Source organism: Echinops telfairi, unplaced genomic scaffold (assembly GCF_000313985.2).
Source record: "Echinops telfairi isolate 266 unplaced genomic scaffold, ASM31398v2 ScPeMD7_3533;HRSCAF=4204_0, whole genome shotgun sequence".
NCBI lineage: Eukaryota > Metazoa > Chordata > Mammalia > Afrosoricida > Tenrecidae > Echinops > Echinops telfairi.
In genome coordinates, this window is record NW_022107431.1 from 33,408,829 (window position 1) to 33,414,828 (window position 6,000).

A 6,000-nucleotide genomic window follows, 5' to 3' on the forward strand; every position below is an offset into this window, starting at 1 on the left:
AACAGTCAAATGTTATGTCCCAAAGAAATCTTTTAAAAGGTTTAAAAATATGCACTTAATATAGGAAACAAAAAAGTGAGTTACAGAAAAATTAATGATAGGAAACTTAGACCCTGTAGTGCATGAACTTTCAAACAAAAATACATTGCACAGACATTTGCACTAACAACAAAAATCGGAGGTAAAACAGAACAAGTACAAGTGGCCACAGAGTGGTCAGCAAAGTGGCGGCGCACTGGTAAGAAAGTGAGAAATGCTCAGGTAAGAAGCCAGTGAGACTGGATCTAGAGCAGGAAGCAGCCGGAAGCCAGCTTTTGCTTTGAGAGGATTAACTCAAGAGAAAGAAACTAAGCTTCCATTTTCTTAACCCTCAAGGAGAACAAGGGCCAGGAGCACCAGAAAACCTGGAAATAAGTTCATCCACCTACAGACAAGTGAACTTGGGACAACAGATCGAAAGAAAACAAACACAAATTAACACAACCATTCGAGGGGAAAGAGGCAGTCTCTTCAACAAATTATGCTGGCAAAATTGGGCCTCCATCTGCAGAAGAATGAAGTAGAACTCAGCCCTCATCCCACATACAGAAATGAACACAAGATGATCGAAGAGCTCAAAGTACATCTCAGAACTCTGGGGATCAGTCATGAGAACACGGGCAAACTTAAGGGCCCTATTGCAGGACAAAGACTAATGATCCCACCCAACAAGGCAAGCACCTGTAGTTGAAGACCAAATAGATGACTGGGACACTTACACGCAGCCAAAGAGTCAAAAGAGAACCCAAGGACTAGGAGAAAAATCTTCAGCAAGAAAACATTGGCTAACAGATGAATCTCTAAAAGCTATAGAAAACTACAAGACCTCAATAAGAAAACAAAGACAAAGAGGAGTAAAACAATTAAAGAGTGGGAAAGGACATGAACAGGGAGACAAGAACAAATGCTGGAGAGGGTGTGGCGAGATCAGCACACTCATACATCGCTGGTGAGTCTGTAAAGATGTTCAACTATTGCAGAAAGCAATACGGTGCCTCCTCAAACAGCTGGGAATAGAAGACCCACACGATCCAGCAATCCCTGTGCTGAGTATACACCCCAAGGAAGTAAGAGCCAAAACATGAGCAGACATATGTGTTCCCATGCTCATCACAACAGGTTCACAGCAGCAAGAAGCTGGAAACAGCCCAAAAGCCCATTGGCAGAATAATGGATAAAGAAACTTTGGTACAGACACAGAAAACAATGATGAAACCACGGAACACCACGACGTGAATGGACCTGGAGAACATGAGGCTGCGTGAAGTCAGTCAATCAGAAAGGGGTAAATCTTGTAAGAGATCACTACTGTAAAGATAACAACCAAGACAAAGAGTGGCAGGTTCCCCAGGGAGGGAGGGCAAAGGTGGGAAGATGGAACATCAGCCTAGCAGTGTGGCTAGATTTGGGTGTAAAGAAGGTATAGACTTGGGTGTGGAGGAGGATAGAGGTCCATAAGTAGAATTAGGGTGTGTGTGGGAGGCGGAGGGGAGCATAGAATATGGGGGTGGGAGCTGATAAGTGGTTTAAATTGTTGAATGCAGTGCTGAAAGTCTGAAATATAAACCATTCACCTAGTTCATAATTTTAAAATTCAATGATTAAAAAAAGACCACATTGGTGAAGCAATTAAAAATAACTAGGAAAATCAGAAGCATCAATATGAATATTTATCATTTAAAAAATAATTTTCCATAAACCAAACTATCTTGTCAAAACGATCAAATATCAAACGCAGCTACGGTGCATAGAACTCTTACTGTGAGGATCGGTCAGCTGGGCATCTTTGTTGGGTTTAAAATGAGCCAACTCAGAAGCAGAAATGGGGCCTCACTTTCTTGCTCACAAAGACAAGCCAGGAGCAGAAGGGGCGTTTAGATCCCTAGACCGCTGTGATGAACCTCCTGGATTTAGAGCCGTGGCACCAGACGAGTACTGGCAGCAGAACCAAGAATAAGAACATGAGACAGAGTGATGGGCTTCTTGACTCAAGGGATGAGGTGGGTTGGCTGAGTCCCTTTGGGCAGGAGGCTCCCTTGCAGAGTGGGGTGCCTCCAGGCACTTAATCAGGGGAGCTAGGTTTGTGGACAAACAGGAGCTAGAGTAGAGTAACTTTGGGCTGAAACTTAAAGTGAGTGGAGTGTCTTTAGGCATTATCAGCGGTCCCAAAGAAGCTTTATAACATTGCCCAAATAGGGCAGAAGTCAACAGTGAGGACCAGAGAAAGAGGTGCTTCTGACTGAAGATGTAACCTGAACATGTCTCATCCTGATAACTGGGGCAGTGAATTATTTAACGTGGTTCTTCTAGCCAGTCTCTAACTTCCACCAAACGACCTTTTCCCAACATGGGTCTGGTACGAGAACTGAGAAAGGTAGGATCCACCTGTGACCAATTCTGAACAGGATTCCCTGAAGTGCCATCCTGCAGTGCAGGATGAGCCCTCTGAGAAGCAGGAGAAGGTCTCTATCTCATTACCAGCAAGAGCCAGGAGTGGAGCAAAACTATTCCAACAGAGCAGCAGCAGAACCAGGAGCCAGAGCATGGAACAGAGTGATGGACTTCTCAACCCACACAGCAAGTCAAGCTGAGAGCTTTGGGCAGGAGGCTAGCTGGCAGAGTTGGTTGTCTCTGGGTGCTTAATTAGGAAATTGAACTTGCTGACTCACAGAAGAGGAAGTGAGAGCCTTGGGGTGAGGCTTACTGGAGTGGAGTGGCTCTGGACACTTCATTCAGGGAGCTGGGTTTGCTGATCCATAGAGCTTAAGGTGAATGCCTTCGGGTTGAGGCTTATAAGCAGAGTGGTATGCCCTTTGGGCATTTATTGGTAGACTTGACAGAACTTTGTAATTTGTCCTGATAACACAGCTCAACTCAGCATTTCTCACTGGCATACCTTTTAATAATGAATTTTGGCTTTGAGTTCTGTGGAGCCATTGCAATGGATATTTGAATCCAGAGAAATAAAATAAAAAACACTAATTATAAGACATTACAATACCTTCCCCCCAGTGAACCCCATACTCATGAGTACTGTCTGCGCGTTGTTTGTCCACTGCAGCAAATTATCCAGCCCAGCTCAGGAGCAGAGTGTATGTGTGAGGGATGGTTGTTGTCAGCACTGATTGGTAAAGAAGGCTGGACGGTAGAGGCATGTCTCACCTCTGCCTCCTGGGACTCAGTCTAGGGCTGATGTTGAGTTTGATTCTCACGTCCCTGAAGTCTGAAATCAAATGTTGCCCCAAATGACATTCTTACAACGCTTCCAGAATCGTTCTGTTTTCCCATCCAAGTTGCACCAGGAAGGGGTGAGCTGTCAGGAGGTGCGGCCAAGCGAGAATGGGCATTTCTCCAAGACTTCCTATATTTGCAGTCAGGGAGCTCTGTAAGTTCTATACGCCCAGGGACCATCATCAAACTGCCATTCAAGTAGATGGGACCCTTTTCCACTGGGACAAGCCAGGCTACATATTATTATTAAATGGTCAAATAAGGTCCATGACTTTTAAGTGAAAAGTCTCTCTTGGTCCAGCATATATACTACTTGGTGCCTTTTTGTCTCTTTGCTGATAAAATCACTGGCTATTTAAGCTCTCTCACAGGACATGACTCCAATGATTAAAAAATATTATATAACTGTAGGAACATTTTTCACTCAAATTGGAGATAGAGAGAAACAATAACCATAACACAATGTCTTGGTTGAATTACTTTTTGCCTCTGACTCTACAATTTTTTTTAACAAAAAAAGTATACAGCCCCATATTAAATAAAATATCAAAACTATTTTAGAATTACGATGAAATTACTTTTTGACTTTACTAAAATGTAATTTGGAGCCTTTATACTAACACTTCTGAAATTCAGCAAAAGGCTGAAAACAATTTTATTTTTATTTTTCTATCGTGTTCTTGACTTAGGAGTTTTCATGAGTTCTTTGTGTGCCGTTCTTGACTACAAAAATGGATTAGAAAGTAATTCAACTCTTTTACAACGCCTTCATGCACATTCGTTTTAGTGTGTCTTAAACAAATTACACTATTATAATTACCTCTGATAACATCGCTGAGTCTAGCAGTCTCTAGAGGAACAAGCAAAAACAAGAGCTTTTCGCTTAATTACTCATTCACTAATTTATGAGACCTACTATGTTGCAGGCACTGAGTTAAAAACATGACCTCGGCTGCCCTGCAGTTCCTAGTTTAGTGGGATAGACAAATGCTCCCAAAAACACAAATGCAATTACAATTACCGAGTGCCACATAAGGCAAAGTGGAAATGATTTCCTGAAGACGAGACATTGAGCTCAAATCTGAAGACTGAGGCGGAGCCACCAGGCAGAGAAAATAGCCTGCTCGGTGTCAGCAGGGCACAGAGCCTGGCTGAGGGTCGGAGGGGGCCAGGGAAGGCGGAGCATTCCAAGAGGAAGCACTGGTCATACAGGCATGGTGAAGAATTTAGAATGTTTCTATTAAATGTAAAAAAGAAGTCACTACAGGGTGCTAAGGAGCTGATTTATATGGTCAACTTGTTCTTCTTGGAATACAAGTCAAATTTTACATTAGTTTTAAATGTATAGAAAAATAAAATGTGGTGACAGTAATGAGATTTTCCCTTTCCCTCAGCCCCTATGCAATTGGGGTGCACGTGTCTGGCCCCCCTCTGACTTCTCAAGGGGGCAGAAGGAGAATCATCACCAGCTTCAGCCTTCAGCTAACCCCTCTGAATGGGAGGTCAGACATCCCAGCCCCTTTCCTCCTCTACCCATCCTGACACTATCCCTCCCTCCCTCCCTCCCACAGCACCCTCTCCTCCTCTGCTGGGCTCAGCAATTCTTTGCTATGGCCACACAGAACTCTCAGAAAATATTTAAGGTTATGAGGGTTTATTAGCAAAGGGAGCAGGTTACAGTTCAAGTTCAGAAATGCTAAGGATACAGAGCTTGGGGCTGCAGCCTCTTCTCAGTCAGTCATAGACATGCTTCTCTCTGGTCCTCTGCCTCTCGATCACGAGGCCCTTTGGCTTCTCATTTTATACCCAGTGGGATAGCAAAATCGACCAGTCCTCGTGTTAGAGTCTCAAACACTCTATTTGCATGTTCCCACCTGCTCATTTGGTGGGAATTACAAAAGCTGGGTAGAAGAAGCATAATTTACTGTGCTGCAAGTCCTTCTCTTTAATGCCTTCCATTAATAGGGTCTCAGCTTTGATTTTAAACGTGACCCTACCATTATGAAAATAGACTTGAGGGGCTCAAGGGTATGTGTGGGGAGATCAGCAGCCAAAAAAGGGGCAGAGACAGCAGCAACTTGTCTTAGAAAGGTGACAGTGATGATGGAGAATGACTGATGAATGGCTTGAAAATACATTTAGGTCAAAAAAAAATCAGTAAAACTTGGTGATTAGCAGAATAGGGGAAATCAATAATGATTAAGACGTTTCATAAAGTGGGGGGGGGGTGGAGTTTCTGGCTTCTACCATAGTATGTACAAAACCAAAAACCAAACCAAGTCAATTCAGATGCATGCCGCCATGTGTTACAGAGTAGAACGGAGCTCCTGGGCTTCCCTGGCTGTCATCTTGATGGACACAGATTGACATGCTTTTTTTCTGCTGAATTGGTCTGAACTGATCACCTGTCAATTAACAGTCAAGGGCAAATAGTTTGTGCTACCCAAAAACCTCTACTTTTTCCATGCATGTATTTACTTATAGATCTGTCTTCTTCTAAAAGGCACTAAGCTCCTTGAATTCAGGGACAGCATCCTGGGTTTTTTCTGTGTGTCGTGCATGTGTAAAGGTGTCTGACACTGGGGGTCCGATCTGTAAATGGCTTAGCCTTCTACGACTGGGACAATATAGAGCTCAAACGCAGAGGTGCCCAGCTATCAAAAAGTATAGCATCTGGGGTCTTAAAGGCTTGAAGGTAATCAAGCGGCCATCAAGCTCAGAAGCAACAAA

At 43.4% G+C, this 6,000-nt stretch overlaps 1 protein-coding gene and 1 pseudogene across 1 annotated transcript in view; one reads left to right on the forward strand and one right to left on the reverse strand.

Annotated features, from left to right (window-relative positions):
* The window catches only part of PEX7 (peroxisomal biogenesis factor 7), an 80,104-nt gene that overhangs the window by 20,764 nt on the left and 53,340 nt on the right, over positions 1-6,000 (reverse strand). The window lies entirely within an intron of this gene.
* The window catches only part of LOC105978532, a 7,829-nt pseudogene continuing 2,082 nt past the window's right edge, over positions 254-6,000 (forward strand).